We start from the raw sequence: 22,149 nt of genomic DNA on the forward strand, positions 1-22,149 counted from the left end.
CTAGACACAAATAAAGTTTTTGTCCTATGCCGTCACTCTGCTGAACAAGTAATTCCCACAGCACTTTCTTCGGCCTAAAGAAATTTACCCATGTAGTAGACTGTATTGCTATTATCCTTCTCATATTTTCCTCTTTCTCATCTTCTTCTCTTTCTCCTCTTCTCTTTCACACTACCTTCTCCTATTGGTATAATATGATTTATCACTTGTTGTTTGTATCTTATGATTATGATTGTAACTATGATTTATGACCTATCACTTTGTTGTTTGTATGTAAACTGAGAGCTTCTGCACCAAAGACAAATTCCTTGGCCAATAAAGAATTCTATTCTATTCTATTCTATTCTATTCTATTCTATTCTATTCTATTCTATTCTATTCTATTCTATTCTATTCTATTCTATTCTATTCTAGACAGTTTGTCTCACTGGCATGAAACATGCCAGCAGCCAATGTGCTGGATAGTGGGGTTTTTTCCCTGTCCTTTCTCTTCTGAATGGATTCAAGAAGGAGCACTGCTAAGGTTAGGTAGGCAGGCAGAGAGTTTCCCACCTTGTCTTCAGCATTTTACGTTAACAGGCATGAAGTCCCTCAAAAATCACCTTTAGCTATTTCCAAATGATTCAGGACTGAAAATGGTGGTGTAGAAGTTCTATCCTCAAACTATCCAGACTTTGCTTAGGAAATGCTCAGTACATAACCTATCTAGGTCTGATTTCAGAATTCCTTTTTAATCTCTCGCCAGTTGTCTTGGGCAAGATGTTGGCTGCCACAGAAGCAACTCCAGAGAGACTTGAATCATTAATTAGAGAATTCTGGGCATCAGCACTTTGTGCCTGGTGTAAAGTTTTCCCTGAAAATGCTGTACCCAAGACCCTGGAATGAAAAGTCAGCAAAAAGATACTAAGACATTAACTTAACAGCTGAAGAAAATGCACTACTCTTTCATAGAGGATGGCAAACATCATCATTAGACAAAACTTACCAAGGTATGTGAGTGTACAAAGGTTTACATAGTGATGTAGTGTCCATTCGATTACAAAAGTTATTTCTAATTTATATTTTATTTATTTGTAAAATGTATTGGCCACCCATCTTACCACAGGGCAATTCTTCGGTGCATTGTATTTAGTGATTCACTTACAAAATTAATTCTGAAATTCTGAAGTAGGTACAGTTTCTTACAGCACTGTCTTTCCCATCTTGAAATTTCAAAATGAAATGAACTATAATTGTTTTATTATGCTGATGAATTTGTTTGGGAATGACAGAACTTTTAAGCAAGAAAGCTATTATTGTGCTTTTGTGCAATACTAACCATTACCACCATTACCATTTTTTAACCTAAAGCAACCTGAGTAGCCACCTTTTCCAGAAGGTAGACCCAGAAAAACTAAATAACATTGCCCTGTCCTATTAATTGATAAGATAATGCAGATGAAAATAAGGGCTGATTACTTCCTCCTTACCTATCATTTCAGGCAGGAAAAGCGACACCATTCTCTCACCAATCTCCACCTGAATTTTCCAGCTTTCATTAAATGTAGTTTCCCCACTCTGGTGGTGCAAGCAATCCACCAACTGTGCTTCATCCACCAACTGTGCTTCACTAGATCCTATACAAATGTCTCTGTTACAATTGGCTGGTGAGGGCTCTCCTCACCTTTTGCTTTTTATTTATTTCTTTAGAAATGTATATGGCCATCTTCTCATTCTCAGTAACTCTGGATGGCTTACAAACAATAAATCCTAATATAAAAAGAGTAAAAACAATACCTCCCTCCCCCTGCAACAAGCAGTCAAATGATGGGGTGCATCATTTTGCCATCCCATGGGCAAAAACAGTTCTTTCTAAAGAGTGGGGGACAGTTTAATCTTAGTGAGGATGATGTTCCAAAGGAGGGAGCCACCATAGAAAAGGCCCTTCTTCTGGGTCCCACCAAATGTATCTCCTTAGAAGATGGGACCAATGGTGGGATTCAAATTTTTTTACCACCAGTTCTGTGGTTGTGGCTTGGTGGGCGTGGCAGGGGAAGGATACTGTAAAATCTCCAGTCAAGAGGTGGTATTTGCCAGTTCTCTGAACTACTCAAAATTTCTGCTAATCTTTTTCCAGAACTGGTCAGAACCTGCTGATTACCACCTCTGGATGGGACCCACATTATTCACTGTCTCCTCACTTTAGGCTGTTCAACGGATGTAACTGGGAAAAGACAGTCCTTCAGCTTCTCATATTAAGCGGAAAGATTGTCTTCCATGAAAAGGTAGACCTTTAAAAAAATCAGGTTCAGCAATTGCAAAATGTTGGCCATTTGTTTTTAATGTGTTCTTCTTCAGCAAAGTGGTGAGATGCTGACTTTTCTTTGTTTTACTTCTCTGTCGTGGCACCCTGGCTCTCTTTAAACAAACCCTGAAAAATTGACTCTATCCCTCTCCAGGCCCTCAGAGTGGATGAGGGATACCTTGTGTGATGTTCCTGGTAGGTTTGTTTTCCTATCACTCTTGTTGGATTTTTGATGATGTTTTCTGAGTTTTTACTATAATTTTTGTTGATGTATTTTTAAGCTACCCGGAGTTGCGCAAACTGGGACTTCTTATACATTTATTAAATAAAGAAAAAAGAAAGAAATGGATGGAATTAACAATAGTTCTGCCACATGATAGGAAGAGTTGTAAAAGTGTTAATTTTTTCCCCCCTACCATTCCTCAAGAACATGCCACAGAAAGGAAAACAATTGGTTTCTGTTTTTCTAGCATGGGAGGGAGAGGAAAAGAAACATGGAAATTCACCAGTTGAGAACCATGTTTTACCTGAAGACTGGACAGAAGTGTTTGCTATAGTGTGGCCACAGTAAAGGAAAGGTTTGAAATCCAGAAAAAAGTTTGTTCAGGCAAACCCATTTCTAGATCTTTTATGTAAGGGGTACTAACAGCTGAAGACTGACTATGGAAAAATCCTAAATGTAGTTTGTTGCATGAATGGACTCATGGTCTCATGCTGAACTTAATATATTTTAACTTTTTACTTTATTTATTTTTAAATCAGCTTTTCTCATTTGGATTTTTTGGGGATATGTTCTAACTTTATTATTATATTGTAAATTACCCAGAGTCACTGTTTTAGTGAGATGGGTGGCATAGAAATTTAATTAATAAATAAATATCCTAGGATAATATTCAGCCAGTGCTTTTCTTAAAGAAAAGGGACTTAAAGCACAATGCTACTGAAAAGAAATATGATGAAATTTACAGTCCGATCCACCTGGAAACCAGCAGGTTAGAGTTAAATGATGTGGTAGTATACTGATGAGCTGATATGAGTAACACCTCATAAAGCCTAATCTGAAACCTAACGGTAATTTGTCTCTGTGTGGATGAGCAGATGTGGTGTAGAGATAATACCCCCTGCCTAAAAGGAATAGTTGGTGTTTTTTACAAGTTACAGAGGAAATGGACACAAGTATCTTGTTCCTCTACTCAATGAAACTGGGGGGAGTCATGTCTAAAGCAACATCAGCCAATTATACTGAGAAAATTAAATGATTTAACAATCAATAGTGGTGATGGAACAAGACATTCTTGAAAAGTTAAAGAAACGTTGTTCTGCAATAAGACTGGAATGCACTTTGAAGGATGAAGCCAGATTCTTGTTCCCAAACCACCTGGAAGTTGATTTTTACATTCACAGATGAGCTAATGCATTTGTTGAGAGAGTCATAAAGGAAGACTTCACCTTGCATTCGTCATGGTTAATAACAATAAATCTTTCCCAAGTTTCCAGAAATAGATGGCCTTTTTCTTGTCATTGATCTGCATTATAATTTAAGCATTTGCATGACCTAATGTTTCTGTTACCTGAAAGATTTCTATCCAGAGAATAATGACATCAATGGGAATGGAAGACCCTGAAACCCATGTGAGTTTTGCTTATGGACAAAACTGAAGCATGGTTACATCTCTTGACAAATTGGTCCTGGAGGCACCATAGATGCAGGAAGGAACATTGTGGCCTAGACAGGAATTTCCAAAATTAACCTAATAGGCACTGCATTTGCAATTAATGCATGCTCTAATAAAAGACTTATATATCCACAAACATGCACCTAGAGGAGAGGAGGAGGAGGAGGAGGACAACTCAACAAACTATCTAAATATGGAAGAAAAATGTGGCTGCCAAGTTCTGGGAAGTGCAAATGAGAAAGAAATAGTCAATTTTATACTTTGGAAGCTTCTGATTTTCTGTTATGGAAAATCACAGTGACAGAGAGAGTGTTTCTAGCTCATTAAGAAACCTGGCAATAGGACAAAAAAAGATACAGAGCCAATAATGTTCATTAAAATATATGAATCAGTGCCTTGAAAAAGAGATAAATGCCATCCTGTGTAGAAAAGAATCTTCTATTCTGGTTCTTTTCAATACATTTAGATTGAAAATGTACAGTGCAGTCCTACCCATCATTGTATGTTAGATATATAGATTAATTTACTGCCCTTTTGAGATCAGCAGGACTTGGAGATACAGTTCATTTCCCAATTATTTCTTAAAATCTCCATTTCATGTTTTCCTGATTCAAAGCCTTGTTAAATTCATGCATGGACCTTATTCATTCTTCCAAAGAAAGGATTATCCATTTGTTAGGTTATGTGTACAACACCTTTTTGTCCATTGAAGTGAATCAAAGAAGTTCAAGGTGGAGTTTAATCAGAGAATAAAAAAAATGGCGAGGTTAATGTAAAATCAATCAATATACCATTGTTATGTGAAGCCAACACTGCTGCTATTAGCGTTACTGCTAATATCATATAATGGTTTCCAGTCATTCTGAATGAAATATGCATCTAAATATGAATGCTTACAAAAAGGAATTAAAAACCGAGAACAATGTGATATTTTGAAGAACTACTTAAGGCAAAATTAGAAGGGATGATAAGCAATGGCTGATAAACAAAGCTCTCACCAGTCCTGACTTGAGCTTGTTCCATTCAACTATTATCTTTTCAGAGATGCACAACCTTTGCTGTTGAGGTCCAGATTATTTCTCTCTTCCCCACACACCAGTGATCAAAGATAAAGATTCTTGAAAAAATCCTGGAAATGTTTTCCATGTAAGTCTAAGTATTGGAGTGAAAGTGAAACATGTGCAGTCTGCTGTCACATTTCTGATAGGATTTAATGACCAGCTCATGGCTTCCAATGGTGGAATGGTTAATCAAAGACATCTCCATGAAAGTGGAGGCAATCACCACAGCAAAGAATGAAGAACTGGTAAGTAGACAGGCTGTTCAGAACTTCTTCAGAACTGTTTTCTTTCTTCTCCTTTTTTTAAAAAAAATCCCCTTTACTTTTTAAATGGTTTTTTAAGTTTAGTTTGAATTAAATCTTACTACTATAATCAAAAAAATTAATAAAATATTTTTTCTTACATCATTCAAACATATCCACTCCTGGAGATTTGATTGGAGAAGTCTCTGAAGTTTTCTTGGCAAGGTTTTTCAGAAGTAGTTTGCCATTGCCTCCTTCCTAGGGTTGAGACAAAGTGACTGGCCCTGAGACAACTAAATTGATAGGTAGGATTGGGTTTCCTAGTCATCCAATCCAACATTTTTTCATAATTGATGCCCCAAGCACAGAACTATGTCATAGCTTTGCCATCACAAGCTAGACATGTTCAAATCCCATTCAAAGATTTCCATCCCCCAATTTCAAGATAAAATTGGATGGAGACTACTTGGTTGCTGTTTCATGCAGAAGCAACAAGCTGCATTTCATCACTTCATCCAAGACTCCATCATAACATATCAAACTAAACTGTGTCTTAGTAGAGTAGTACAGTTTTCAAAACTCTGTTGGCAAAGAAAGCCATTGTAGGAATTTGTTCAAATACTGGTGATGGAAGACAGAAAGCAGGTCAGTCATATTAATACAGTTAATATTAATCCTTACCTCAAATTCTCCAAGGATAAAATTAAATCAACGTGTAAATATTGCTGTGTGCAATTTTCCACAATGTATGTGAGTTTTTACTTAGCTTTGTTTCATTTGGCATACTTTTTTTCTATGCAAAGGATGCAGCTCACATGCAGAAAACTGTTGCAAGAAAGATTTCAGCAGCTTCTGTGTATTATGAGCTGAATCCCACTGCCGTGAATTTCATTTTGGTGAATCATGCAGTTTCAGCCAATTGCTGAAGTAGAGGTATGAAACTTTTGAATGTAAGACTCTGTGTGTTGCTCAGCAAAGCTTCCAGAAGTGCCTCTCAATGTGACAGAAAGAAAAATTGTAAATACAAAGGAACTATTTACTATATTTATAAACACTAATGATCAGTGGTAGGATTAAAAAAAAAATTACTACCAGTTCTATGGGTGTGGCTTAGTGGGTGTGGCATGGTTTAGTGGGCGTGGCGTGGCATGGCAGCATGGCATGGCTTGGTGAGTGTGGCAGGGGAAGGTTACTGCAAAATCCCCATTCCCACCCCACTAACCTGCTTTCCAGCTCCGTTCTCCTCTGCAGGGCAACCAAAGAAGACCCAGCCAATAAGCTGGGACTCAGGAGGCAGAGAATAGATGGGGGCGGGACCAGTCAGAGGTGGTATTTGCCGGTTCTCTGAACTACTCAAAATTTCCACTACCGGTTCTCCAGAACTGGTCAGAACCTGCTGAATACCACCTCTGCTAATGATACAGGTAGACCTTGACTTACAACTGGTTGCTGAATGATGGTACAAAGTTATGATGGCGTCCCCCATGGTCATGTGATCATATTTTGAGCATCAGGGACTCAAAAATGGCTGTTTACAGTGTCCTGCAGTCACATGACTGCAATTTATTATTTTTTCCAGAAACCAGTGTTTCCTTTCTGTATATACCCATTGTATAAACATTGTTTATATTGGAAACAATATATTCACTTAACAAACATGGTATTTACTTAACAGTAGCGATTCAGTTAATGACCACCACAAAAAAAGATCACAAAATTGGGAACAGTCACATGACTGACCTGCTTAATGACCAGCACAACTTACAACTATAATTCTGGGCTCAATTACAATCACAAATTCAGGAGTACCTGAATTTGCATGTAATTTTAATGGTATTAAAATAGTGCTCAGCTCAAAAAAGATTGCAAACTTTCAGCTATATTAGATTTTAAAAATTACGTGAGAAGGGAATAGAGAAGTGGCAAGAGGATGATTCACCTATGAACCTGTTACACATAGTCCTTGACTTATAACAGTTCATTTGATGACCGTTCAAAGTTACAACAACATTGAAAAATCTGACTTATGACCATTTTCATAAGTTACGACCTTTGCAGCACCCCCTCCCCCATGATCATGTGGTCAAAATTTAGATGCTTGGTAACTGGTTTGTATTTATGACCGTCGCTGTGTCCCAGGATCATGTGATTCCTGTTATATTCTTTCTAAGAATGAGCTGAGGCAGGCATTGAAGAATGAAACAACGTTTATTTTAACAAAGAAACAGGTTACCCTAGTCTGCCGATATGTTGCTGAATCGGCCATACTAATTGATCCAGTAATTGATCCTCGAGATCCCGGAACCTGCAATGTAGTGCTGCTTTTCAGAGGGCAGCCATGTATGTACTGATAGTCTCTCCCTCAGCCTGTACTCTTCTCCTGAATCCATGCCGCCTTGCAATTCTAGAAGGTTTAGGCGAGTAATGATTACTTAAAAGTTCTTGTAAATCTTCCCAGGATACCGCTTTAACAGTCTGAGGTGCCAACAGCGCTGTGGCGGTATCAAAAACCACGGCCCCACAAAAGCTTAGGAAATTTTTTCCTATGGTTTGAAATCTCAGACAAATCAGCAGCATCTAGGAAACAGTCAAAATGATTAATGTAAGATTCCCAAGTTTCTGACGATGGGTGAAAACACAGAAATGTCAGAGCAGTCGACAACTTGTCTATCCTGAGGTTAAAAAAAAAAAGACACAATGCCTCTGGCTCTTTCTTCCTCAGCTTTCAGGCAGGCATCCCATCCTCGTCGCCAATGTTATATTCTTTCTAAGAATGAGCTGAGGCAGGCATTGAAGAATTTGAAATAATGTTTATTGGAACAAAGAAACAGGTTAACATATGTTGCTGAATCGTTCAGGTAACAGCTGATGCTGACTGACATGTTCATGTCAGGCTGCTCAAATCAGAACAAACAAAACTCCCGCTTGGACCAACAAATAGTTAAACACAATTTTTTTGCCCTACCATTCCTCAAGAACATGTAAATGAAAGGAAAACAATTGGACTCTGTTTTTCTAGCATGGGAGGGAGAGGAAAAGAAACATGGAAATTCACCAGTTGAGAACCATGTTTTACCTGAAGACTGGACAGAAGTGTTTGCTATAGTGTGGCCACAGTAAAGGAAAGGTTTGAAATCCAGAAAAAAGTTTGTTCAGGCAAACCCATTTCTAGATCTTTTATGTAAGGGGTACTAACAGCTGAAGACTGACTATGGAAAAATCCTAAATGTAGTTTGTTGCATGAATGGACTCATGGTCTCATGCTGAACTTAATATATTTTAACTTTTTACTTTATTTATTTTTAAATCAGCTTTTCTCATTTGGATTTTTTGGGGGTATGTTCTAACTTTATTATTACATTGTAAGTTACCCAGAGTCACTGTTTTAGTGAGATGGGTGGCATAGAAATTTAATTAATAAATAAATATCCTAGGATAATATTCAGCCAGTGCTTTTCTTAAAGAAAAGGGACTTAAAGCACAATGCTACTGAAAAGAAATATAATGAAATTTACAGTCCGATCCACCTGGAAACCAGCAGGTTAGAGTTAAATGATGTGGTAGTATACTGATGAGCTGATATGAGTAACACCTCATAAAGCCTAATCTGAAACCTAACGGTAATTTGTCTCTGTGTGGATGAGCAGATGTGGTGTAGAGATAATACCCCCTGCCTAAAAGGAATAGTTGGTGTTTTTTACAAGTTACAGAGGAAATGGACACAAGTATCTTGTTCCTCTACTCAATGAAACTGGGGAGTCATGTCTAAAGCAACATCAGCCAATTATACTGAGAAAATTAAATGATTTAACAATCAATAGTGGTGATGGAACAAGACATTCTTGAAAAGTTAAAGAAACGTTGTTCTGCAATAAGACTGGAATGCACTTTGAAGGATGAAGCCAGATTCTTGTTCCCAAACCACCTGGAAGTTGATTTTTACATTCACAGATGAGCTAATGCATTTGTTGAGAGAGTCATAAAGGGAGACTTCACCTTGCATTCGTCATGGTTAATAACAATAAATCTTTCCCAAGTTTCCAGAAATAGATGGCCTTTTTCTTGTCATTGATCTGCATTATAATTTAAGCATTTGCATGACCTAATGTTTCTGTTACCTGAAAGATTTCTATCCAGAGAATAATGACATCAATGGGAATGGAAGACCCTGAAACCCATGTGAGTTTTGCTTATGGACAAAACTGAAGCATGGTTACATCTCTTGACAAATTGGTCCTGGAGGCACCATAGATGCAGGAAGGAACATTGTGGCCTAGACAGGAATTTCCAAAATTAACCTAATAGGCACTGCATTTGCAATTAATGCATGCTCTAATAAAAGACTTATATATCCACAAACATGCACCTAGAGGAGAGGAGGAGGAGGAGGAGGACAACTCAACAAACTATCTAAATATGGAAGAAAAATGTGGCTGCCAAGTTCTGGGAAGTGCAAATGAGAAAGAAATAGTCAATTTTATACTTTGGAAGCTTCTGATTTTCTGTTATGGAAAATCACAGTGACAGAGAGAGTGTTTCTAGCTCATTAAGAAACCTGGCAATAGGACAAAAAAAGATACAGAGCCAATAATGTTCATTAAAATATATGAATCAGTGCCTTGAAAAAGAGATAAATGCCATCCTGTGTAGAAAAGAATCTTCTATTCTGGTTCTTTTCAATACATTTAGATTGAAAATGTACAGTGCAGTCCTACCCATCATTGTATGTTAGATATATAGATTAATTTACTGCCCTTTTGAGATCAGCAGGACTTGGAGATACAGTTCATTTCCCAATTATTTCTTAAAATCTCCATTTCATGTTTTCCTGATTCAAAGCCTTGTTAAATTCATGCATGGACCTTATTCATTCTTCCAAAGAAAGGATTATCCATTTGTTAGGTTATGTGTACAACACCTTTTTGTCCATTGAAGTGAATCAAAGAAGTTCAAGGTGGAGTTTAATCAGAGAATAAAAAAAAATGGCGAGGTTAATGTAAAATCAATCAATATACCATTGTTATGTGAAGCCAACACTGCTGCTATTAGCGTTACTGCTAATATCATATAATGGTTTCCAGTCATTCTGAATGAAATATGCATCTAAATATGAATGCTTACAAAAAAGGAATTAAAAACCGAGAACAATGTGATATTTTGAAGAACTACTTAAGGCAAAATTAGAAGGGATGATAAGCAATGGCTGATAAACAAAGCTCTCACCAGTCCTGACTTGAGCTTGTTCCATTCAACTATTATCTTTTCAGAGATGCACAACCTTTGCTGTTGAGGTCCAGATTATTTCTCTCTTCCCCACACACCAGTGATCAAAGATAAAGATTCTTGAAAAAAATCCTGGAAATGTTTTCCATGTAAGTCTAAGTATTGGAGTGAAAGTGAAACATGTGCAGTCTGCTGTCACATTTCTGATAGGATTTAATGACCAGCTCATGGCTTCCAATGGTGGAATGGTTAATCAAAGACATCTCCATGAAAGTGGAGGCAATCACCACAGCAAAGAATGAAGAACTGGTAAGTAGACAGGCTGTTCAGAACTTCTTCAGAACTGTTTTCTTTCTTCTCCTTTTTTTTTAAAAAATCCCTTTACTTTTTAAATGGTTTTTAAGTTTAGTTTGAATTAAATCTTACTACTATAATCAAAAAAATTAATAAAATATTTTTCTTACATCATTCAAACATATCCACTCCTGGAGATTTGATTGGAGAAGTCTCTGAAGTTTTCTTGGCAAGGTTTTTCAGAAGTAGTTTGCCATTGCCTCCTTCCTAGGGTTGAGACAAAGTGACTGGCCCTGAGACAACTAAATTGATAGGTAGGATTGGGTTTCCTAGTCATCCAATCCAACATTTTTTCATAATTGATGCCCCAAGCACAGAACTATGTCATAGCTTTGCCATCACAAGCTAGACATGTTCAAATCCCATTCAAAGATTTCCATCCCCCAATTTCAAGATAAAATTGGATGGAGACTACTTGGTTGCTGTTTCATGCAGAAGCAACAAGCTGCATTTCATCACTTCATCCAAGACTCCATCATAACATATCAAACTAAACTGTGTCTTAGTAGAGTAGTACAGTTTTCAAAACTCTGTTGGCAAAGAAAGCCATTGTAGGAATTTGTTCAAATACTGGTGATGGAAGACAGAAAGCAGGTCAGTCATATTAATACAGTTAATATTAATCCTTACCTCAAATTCTCCAAGGATAAAATTAAATCAACGTGTAAATATTGCTGTGTGCAATTTTCCACAATGTATGTGAGTTTTTACTTAGCTTTGTTTCATTTGGCATACTTTTTTTCTATGCAAAGGATGCAGCTCACATGCAGAAAACTGTTGCAAGAAAGATTTCAGCAGCTTCTGTGTATTATGAGCTGAATCCCACTGCCGTGAATTTCATTTTGGTGAATCATGCAGTTTCAGCCAATTGCTGAAGTAGAGGTATGAAACTTTTGAATGTAAGACTCTGTGTGTTGCTCAGCAAAGCTTCCAGAAGTGCCTCTCAATGTGACAGAAAGAAAAATTGTAAATACAAAGGAACTATTTACTATATTTATAAACACTAATGATCAGTGGTAGGATTAAAAAAAAATTACTACCAGTTCTATGGGTGTGGCTTAGTGGGTGTGGCATGGTTTAGTGGGCGTGGCGTGGCATGGCAGCATGGCATGGCTTGGTGAGTGTGGCAGGGGAAGGTTACTGCAAAATCCCCATTCCCACCCCACTAACCTGCTTTCCAGCTCCGTTCTCCTCTGCAGGGCAACCAAAGAAGACCCAGCCAATAAGCTGGGACTCAGGAGGCAGAGAATAGATGGGGCGGGACCAGTCAGAGGTGGTATTTGCCGGTTCTCTGAACTACTCAAAATTTCCACTACCGGTTCTCCAGAACTGGTCAGAACCTGCTGAATACCACCTCTGCTAATGATACAGGTAGACCTTGACTTACAACTGGTTGCTGAATGATGGTACAAAGTTATGATGGCGTCCCCATGGTCATGTGATCATATTTTGAGCATCAGGGACTCAAAAATGGCTGTTTACAGTGTCCTGCAGTCACATGACTGCAATTTATTATTTTTCCAGAAACCAGTGTTTCCTTTCTGTATATACCCATTGTATAAACATTGTTTATATTGGAAACAATATATTCACTTAACAAACATGGTATTTACTTAACAGTAGCGATTCAGTTAATGACCACCACAAAAAAAGATCACAAAATTGGGAACAGTCACATGACTGACCTGCTTAATGACCAGCACAACTTACAACTATAATTCTGGGCTCAATTACAATCACAAATTCAGGAGTACCTGAATTTGCATGTAATTTAATGGTATTAAAATAGTGCTCAGCTCAAAAAGATTGCAAACTTTCAGCTATATTAGATTTTAAAAATTACGTGAGAAGGGAATAGAGAAGTGGCAAGAGGATGATTCACCTATGAACCTGTTACACATAGTCCTTGACTTATAACAGTTCATTTGATGACCGTTCAAAGTTACAACAACATTGAAAAATCTGACTTATGACCATTTTCATAAGTTACGACCTTTGCAGCACCCCCCTCCCCCATGATCATGTGGTCAAAATTTAGATGCTTGGTAACTGGTTTGTATTTATGACCGTCGCTGTGTCCCAGGATCATGTGATTCCTGTTATATTCTTTCTAAGAATGAGCTGAGGCAGGCATTGAAGAACGAAACAACGTTTATTTTAACAAAGAAACAGGTTATCCTAGTCTGCCGATATGTTGCTGAATCGGCCATACTAATTGATCCAGTAATTGATCCTCAAGATCCCGGAACCTGCAATGTAGTGCTGCTTTTCAGAGGGCAGCCATGTATGTACTGATAGTCTCTCCCTCAGCCTGTACTCTTCTCCTGAATCCATGCCGCCTTGCAATTCTAGAAGGTTTAGGCGAGTAATGATTACTTAAAAGTTCTCTGTAAATCTTCCCAGGATACCGCTTTAACAGTCTGAGGTGCCAACAGCGCTGTGGCGGTATCAAAAACCACGGCCCCACAAAAGCTTAGGAAATACGCTTTTTTCCTATGGTTTGAAATCTCAGACAAATCAGCAGCATCTAGGAAACAGTCAAAATGATTAATGTAAGATTCCCAAGTTTCTGACGATGGGTGAAAACACAGAAATGTCAGAGCAGTCGACAACTTGTCTATCCTGAGGTTAAAAAAAAAAAAGACACAATGCCTCTGGCTCTTTCTTCCTCAGCTTTCAGGCAGGCATCCCATCCTCGTCGCCAATGTTATATTCTTTCTAAGAATGAGCTGAGGCAGGCATTGAAGAATGAAATAATGTTTATTGGAACAAAGAAACAGGTTACCCTAGTCCGCTGATATGTTGCTGAATTGGCCAGCTAACAGGTAACAGCTGATGCTGACTGACAGCTCCTTTTCATAGTTCACTGTCAGGCTGCTCAGCCAATCAGAACAAACAAAACTCCCGCTCAAAACGTGGACCAACAAATAGAACTTCTGTAGAACACAATAATTCCCTTTTGCAATCTTCTGACAGGAAAGTAAATGGAGAAGGCAGACTCACTTAACAACAAGGTTACTAACTTATCAACTGCAGTAATTCACCTAACAACTATGTCAAGAAAGTTAAAATGGGGCAAAATTCACTTAACAAATGTCTCAATTAACAACAGAAATTTTGGACTCAAGTGTGGTAAGTCGAGGACTGTGTTAAGGCCAGATGCAGAAAGCATCCTTTAGTTGGTGCCCTCCTAGCTTGGGAGTGTTTTATTTTTATTGGCATACTTCAGTCTCAAAAAACTATGATAAGAGGTCCTAAAACAGCATCTAGTGTGGCTAAAAAGGCCAATTTGAGAGTGGCAATCCCTTCCGCACTGAGTTCAGATACAATCTGTCCTCTGTCCAGTCCCCAGATTTCGCTGGTTCCAGGACTGCCTGTTTGCCTCAGCTTGCTAAACAAGTGTCTCTTCGAACTGGAGAAGGCCATGCTGCATCTTTAGCCTCCAAAACAATCAGAGGTCAAGGTTTCCCAGCTGTTAATGTCCATTTTCACGGCCTTTACATCCCTCTTGCAGATATCCTTATATTGCAGCTGTGGTCTCCCTCTAGGGCGCTTTTCCTGCACAATGCTCCATACAGGACAGCTTTCGGAATCCACCCATCAGCCATCCTCATGACATACCCAAGCCAGCGTAGATATTGCTGTTTCAATAGTATATACATGCTAGAAATTCCAGCATGTTCCAAGACTGCGCTATTTGGAACTTTGTCATGCCAAGTGATGCCAAGAATACGTCGGAGACAGTAAATCCCACAATTTCCTGCCATTTTGGCAGGGAAATCTGGGAGATGTAGTTCAACAACATATAGAAACCCCCCCGCCTATCTTTCTTCAGTTCCAGTAATTGCATTTAGAAACACTGTTGTCAGTGTTACCGGGCAAAAATTAATCTCAACCTCGTGCCAACAATAATCTGCCTTTCAGATTTTTTTTTTCTGCCTTAGATGTGTTTTCAGAATCTGAAGTTGGCCTATATACTGGTAATTGAGCAAACCATGGCAAGTTAAAAGCATCTGTTATTTTTAGCACAAGCTCTTCAGACTAATAGATAAGTGGACAATACTTCAAGCTAGTGTCATTTGGAATTAGATTATTAATTAGTATAATTAACCACGTCTTGCTGCTCGCTTCAAGAAACCCTTTGTTCAAGCCTGTGTTAAATATTCATGAATGTAATTATACTAATTGTGGCTTTAGTGTGGCATTACTCATGTTGCACTGACATCAGAGAGATCACTGTATACTAGTATTTCCCTCTCTCATTTAGCTGAGTTGTCTAAATCAAAAATTTCAGCACACAAGCAAAGGTAACATTGTGGGATTGAATTTGTATCTGTGTTTTTCCCCCAGTTTCTTATGTCTAAAATGTAAGCCATTAAAGTTAAAAAAAGAAATAGAGGAATGTGGGTATGGTAGCATCCAAGAAGGCTAAGGATTATCAGGCCAATGAACAAAATGTTGTGGCACTGAAATGTTAGTCCCATTCCTTTTTTGCATGTAACATGAGATGGCATACACACCTCCAAGGAGGTGGAGCTGATGCCATGGTGCTTCTTTTGTTATTCTGATGAAATCAATGAGATCTTGTGGACACCATGGTTTGAACTATTTATGGGAACTAAATTACTGTCTTAAATCTTGCAAACATTCAAGAAATCATTTCTGTCCCTTCACCCTCTTTAAATTCCTGAAACTCAGAAATGGGTCTGCTTATTTTTGGAATGCTGCTTTTGATATACCACAGAAAGTATGCTATGCCTCTCATATCAAAAAGTAATGTGCCCCTGAATCTCTCTGTCTCTCTCCTTCTCTCTTTCTCTCTCCCCCTGTCCCCCCTCTCTTTCTCTCTCTCTCTCTCACACACACCATTTTAGAGCACTCTCAAAGTTTTGTGTAAAACCTTTCCCTAATCTACTCCTCAAAAAATAGTTGCTGATTGGGAGACAGGTATAAAATTATAATTACTGGTGCATTTTGTAGATAATTTCCCACAGATTCACTTCCCACCACTCACCATTTTTCAGAGTAATTTTGTACATACTAATATTTTTTGGTTTTTTCCCCATGAAAGTATTCCATCCTCCAGGCCCACTGCAACAATACTGGGAAGATTGGAACTTGCATCTGGCATCATCATTAAGTGCCCAACCACTATAGGACAAGGGATCCCAAATTGTGAGCAGTGATAGCCTCCACATCACAAATTTGACAGGATCACGTTCACCTCTGCCCACTTCAATCCAGATGCTCTTCATGACAACAGCATAATGTGTATTCAGAGCAGTGGCAACTTCAACAACCTGATTCCATTTGTGACTATTATCCAATAGAGGGCAGTTATTCCTGGGGTTCTCCCTGGGAGATTGAACTTGTCACACAGCCTTTGTGTTCCATTCAAGTAGCTTGAATGTCACTCTTATTCTCTGTCTTACAGGAGAACAATTGGCCTGATGAGCCAGACATCAATCAAAAGGATGCATCAATCAAATAAATGTATTTATGGTCCAAGAAACATAAATAACGGGGTTCAGAACCAGATTACACAAGCAAGTAGCTTGTCCAAGTGGAAAGCCAGCCTGTTCTGAATATGGGCTTATAGTTGTATTAATGGCTAATGAAAATATCACATAAGATCATTGATTATTCAGGGGGTCAAGGCACCACAAAATGTGAGAATCCATAGTCCTGACTCAGAAAGAAGAAAAATAGTAATAATTATTTTAAATTCTACAAGAGGCTGCTACATTTCCTATTTTTCTATACACAGTACCATACATAATTGTCCAGTCATAAAAAATAAACTCAAATTGCATAGGTATTGTCAAGCGTATGTCTATTGGCAATTCTTCATTTTCTAGTCTCCTTTTAAAAACCATGCAGTGCCTTTAATTGGTATAATTACATGATCAATGAGGTGGCATGAAATCCTCCAATTAACCTTTGCCCTGTAGTAAACACATCTTTGCTTGAAGAGTTCCCTTGTAAAATGAATGCATTTCCAAGTTAAGAATTGTCTGTGTTATAATATGTACCAAAACAAAGTTTGCATTCATCCAAACAGAGAAATAATAAAAAGTACAGAACGATGTTTAAAAAGATGCGGTTTGATAGAGAAAAGTTCAGTTCTTATATAAGATGGCTATTGCAGGTTCTTTCTTGCTGCTGTGATAATCATGAGTCTTTAGCAGGGTGTAAATGTTATCTCTAGCCTACTACAATTAACCCTCAGGCTATATAAGGAGTGTTTAACACACACATACACACTCACACAAACATACAAAATAAAAAAACCAGGCCACCTTCTGAAAGCATGCCCTACAACAACAGCAATAAAAACAGTCTTGGGATTTCTCTTTTCAGCTTCTCTAACATGAGCATGCTGTTTAGAATATTATTTAATCTATTTAGGAGAATTGCCTTAGGATTTTTTTTTCCTTTTTAGGTATACACTCATTGTTAGAACAGCTATGAAGGGAGAAAATTACACCATAACTACCAGGCTTTGGCTGCTAAAACCCAGATAATCACAAAGGTGGCAGCCAAGAAAGGTGGGGAAAATAATGAACTCAAGCCACATGACTCACATACTAGTTTCTGAAGTCAGAGCATGACTACCAAAGACCAGGTTTATGTCCTGATGTACAACATGTTTTATCTTTTTTTTATCATTCCATATAACGTCCTTGATGAACTTTGATGCATCTATGATATATTCAGAACATACTAGCCCTGTCACACAACTTGTATAAAATGAAGATGAGCAGAATCTCATGCTTTGTGCGTAGAAATGTCATAGGGCCAGTATTTTGCAAGGAAACTCTTATTTGAAACTGTGAAAAGAGGGAAACAATCAGTGTGGATGAGGAGAAAGGACATTTGGTTCCATGCAACTTCTAAAATTCCTCACCAGAGACTCTGCTGGCTAGGAATGAAAACTGGCAGCTGTGTTGTCTTAGTATAATTTTGTTTTCCAAGCATTCTAATAAATGTCCTAATATTTTTTAAAAAGATGCAAATACTGCAGATGCTATACAACATTAGATGTTCCCATGAGCATTATAAAGCAGGGATGGCCAGAATCTATATTCTCATAAATTACACTGTTCTCCATATTACCCAACCTGGAGTCATCAGATATAGAGAGCTACAAATCCCATAATTCCCTCCACGTAGTTTGGATGAATACATAACATTCAAACTCCTAGTTTTAGTTGACCTTTCCCCCGAACAATAAAACCTAATCATGAGACATGCAAATATAAATATCCAACAGACCTTGCAAGAAATTGTGCCCAATAGCAACTTTTTAGAATGAGATCATTTTGATCCCAAATATTTTACAATTTCACAGTGATACCAAGAATTACACGTCAGGGATGAAGCAATATAAAAGTTTGTGAAAAATTAGCTGATTTTCAACATTATTTTTCAGACAAATAGCTGTCCACTGACACATAAATGCACGTGTAAAATGTCACCTACCTTCCTCATTTGGTAGTCTTAATGGTGGCTTTAATTTTGGGTATTAAAATAAATTCTCAGTTTTGATAGAAATGTAAATATCTGCAATCCACAACTAATGCAAGGTTTGTTTTATCTTCTGAGTTTTTAAATTTCCTGATCATAGAATGTAGTCATTTCTTTTGAAGGGGAAAATTTCCCATGACCCAATTTCCAAATGGAAACTATATCATCCGCTTGAATAGTGCTGGGAAACAGATCACAAGGTTCTGTCACTTAAGAAGGGTACAAAAAAGCTTTATATAGTTGCATATTAAATGTTGATTAGCATTAATGTCAAATGCCAATCACCTTATTTTTGATAACATGGCTTATCTTTTCTGCTTATAACGAAAATAGACATTAATAAAATGGAGGTCAGTAAGAGTCACTTTTTGTGTTAGTTGCTTCCTAGTTTCCATTTAAAATTACAAGTGCTGATTTAAGATAAGTCATGACCCAGCATCGGGCCAGGGTCTAAAGAAGCTATTAAGGAGGGTTGCTTTAGTTTGGTGGCCTTGATATTTTGAAGGTCTTGTTCAGGCATTTGTTTTACTCCTTTACTTTTTGGTATATTTCCATGAATATTTCTTTTAGAATTTCTTAGATGGAGATGAATTTTTAACAGGGAAGCACTGAATCCCTTTTACATGAGCTTCACTGCACCTTGTAAAAATCTGTCCTCATAATTTACTTTTTCATTGCTTTCTCAAACCACAAGGCCTCCATTTTAACCAATAGTACAGCTCTTTTCTGCAACTTTTAATGACAAAACCAACAAAACCTTTATTGGATTGCATTTATATTCTACAATGTAGAAGATACTGCATTCTGGATATGGCAAGCTAGTTAAAGAGCTAATTTAGAATTATAATGGAATATAAAGGCTCAGCTCCTGGTGACATCCATGTCATTTCATAGCAATAATATGAAATAGTATGAATAATGGTACTTACGAATAATGGTACTTACTTACTTATGAAGAATGGTAATGAGATATGGAATGGTATATAAAAATGAGCATGAACTTGAATTTGTGTCTGTATGAAGAGATGTAACCCGGGATCAAGCTGCTTTCAAAAAAGATGTTTTATGTTTTTATGTTTTGTTTGTTTATGTTTGTTCTTAAAAATCAATAACATTTTCAAAAAAAGAAAAAGAAATAGTATGAATAATATGAAACTGTAGACCCATGGTGGTGAATCTATGGCACGCATGCTGGAAGTGGCACACTTCTGCCGGCATGTGAGAGGTCACCTGGAAGAGCCCCACTGTGCATGCACATGTGCTGCCCACCCGACAGCTGATTGTCAAGTATCTGGCGTGCATGGGTGGGGGTTGGGGAGGTGCGGGAGATGGCCACATGCACAGAGATGCACGGGATGCACGGGGAGATCTCGCATGCATGCACAGAGATGAGTGGCATGCAGGAGGGGTCCTATGCGCATGTGCAGGAGTGGGGGGCGCGTACATTGCCTTCTGGATGCTGGCATGCGAGCACGTACGCGCAAGCACGTGTGCAATTTTCAGCACGGGAGTCCCAAAAGGTTAGCCACCACCGCTATAGACCCTAAGTTAGACATACATATTTCATATTTCATCGATATGAAATTGCCTATGATTTCCTAAGGATCTTTAAGAACTGACAAGGTCTAAGCCACTTTAGCTTTTCTCAGTTTTGTTAGGGAAGCTAAATATTACAATCCTTCTATGACTGCTACTAATAACAGGAGCTTCATACGAAATGATGGCAGCATACATTTCTCCAGCACTGTCCATCTGCCTGTTGTAACTGCATATTCCAAGAAATGCAAAATACTCACTTAACAGCATAGCCGAGTAAGTCTGACCATTTATTTATTTATTTATTTTATTTTTGTTCAGATTACCAAAATCATTCATATGCCTCCAAATATATAAAGTTTTTCCTTAAATAATGAAGTATGCTCAGCAAATAAAAGACTGCACAATAGTGATAATTTACCTATCAGTGTTTATTCATATTCTACTTTATTGAAGGAAAACCTATATGGTGCAATTAGTACTGAACAATTTGAAACATGTGAGTAGTTCCGATATATTTCTGGATTGTAAACTGAGCTTGAAAATTCTGACCAACATTAGAAGGAAGATGTCTACAGCAAGGGTCTTATTTCAGCCTCAAAGAAGAAAGAAGAGCTCATTTTAACAAATATATCTCAACTCAACAGCATGCTTGTTAAGTTGTACTAGCTCAAATCCTCACTTCTATAAACGTGATGGTAGAACAAACCCATTTTCTTTTAGAGCCTCTAACATAATCCAGGCATTAGATGGCTTCCCTGTAATTTTCTGTGATGAATTTTAGATGGAATATTTCTGTTCTCTTCTTCTCTCTAAAGCCCTGTGCACAAGAGTTTTAGGAATAAAGAAAATGCAAACATAGCGGCCTGACAAGCTTTCAGCAAATTGAAAAGGCAGACTGGGGAAAAATGATATAGATTTCCTGCTGTCCTTTCACAATGGGTTTCAATCTACCATCAATTGGTATTTTCTGGGTGCTGGCTATTTATGACTTTCTTGGAATGTTTGAACAAATGTGATACCAATAAAGGGCAGCAAAGAGTTAAAATCTCTCTCTCCCTCCCCTTCCCTCCCTCCCTCCCTCTCTCTCTCTCTCCCCTCTCTTCCTCCCTCCCCTGAGCAACAGAGCAGGGTCAGTGGGAATTTGATATATTATTTTTCTACTTGCTTTCTTTAAAGGACAGTAAAAAACAGGCGGACAGTAAAAAACAGGTGGAACCTATGGGCACCCCTGCTTCCTTGAATCAATTTAAACAGATGCCTGCCCACATAGGAAATATACATTATTTTTCCTATTATTAGTTTTTAGGTTTGTCTGCATATAGTAAAGAACAAGATTTGGCAAAAGGTCAAAAATTATACAATTGGAAGCACATTCCTACAGTGAGATTTGGCTGAGTTTGGTGAGTCTCCCAGCTAAGCAGAGGACTTTCAGTATAACCTTACCATACGATTCTATGCACATTTACCCAGGAATACATCCCATAGTGATTATTCATTAGGATTTACTCCGAGTATCTGCACAGGACTGCAACCTTAATCACTAAGCTGCATAGAAATGCTTAAATGATACTTTTACTGCTTGATGCATAAAAAAATAGAAGGCTTGGATCAGTTCGAGTCAAGCTTCTCATTCTGCTTTTTAGGTAATGTTTATATCTGTGATTCATGGCAGATTATTTTAAAGCTGACAGAAATACTTCGGTTTTTATGTTATTTTTATATTTCACTGAATATAGGTTTTGAGCATTGCTGACTTGTGTGAAAGCAGCATGTATGTGCAATTATGATTGAAATGTTTATATATACCCTTCATCCAATAGATTCCGGTCGATTGAACAATTAATACAATATATAAAAATAGAGATGCAGTCAAAGTTAATGATCCTGACTGAATGGCCAGGAGCATACAAGAGGTAAGGTGCAGTAGCTATAGACAAGCCTTTTTCCCTCAAGTATTCTCCATGCTTCTTGTAATTATGACTTACCCAATTTCCAGAATTCCTAGTAAACATGCAAAAACTTGAGCTAGACCTTTCTAAATCATTTGAAACTTTGATTTGCACAACAAATATTTGCCCAGGGCAAATAACACCAAGTCCACATGAAGAAGGGATTTTAAGCCACAACAATGACTTAACCAAAACCAAAAAAATATCACTGATCAGAAAGCCTTAAAGAGGAGTTTTGGACTCTACTTTTGCCTTATTTTTAAATAAAAAATATTATCATACTTAACTGCTGCA

The 22,149-nt window shown here is 37.7% G+C and overlaps 1 long non-coding RNA gene across 1 annotated transcript in view; it reads right to left on the minus strand.

Moving 5' to 3' along the window:
* LOC148130549 (uncharacterized) overlaps positions 1–18,553 on the minus strand; it is a 104,057-nt gene extending 85,504 nt beyond the window's left edge. Inside the window, exon 1 of the long non-coding RNA XR_015749984.1 lies at positions 18,323–18,553. This is a non-coding gene — a long non-coding RNA (uncharacterized LOC148130549). The remainder of the gene's footprint in view (positions 1–18,322) is intronic.
* Positions 18,554–22,149: the final 3,596 nt, after the last annotated feature.

The sequence above is a fragment of the Notechis scutatus genome, chromosome 5, assembly GCF_049901735.1.
Source record: "Notechis scutatus isolate UNSWTSFEM ecotype Mainland chromosome 5, rNotScu1.2, whole genome shotgun sequence".
Classification (NCBI taxonomy): domain Eukaryota; kingdom Metazoa; phylum Chordata; class Lepidosauria; order Squamata; family Elapidae; genus Notechis; species Notechis scutatus.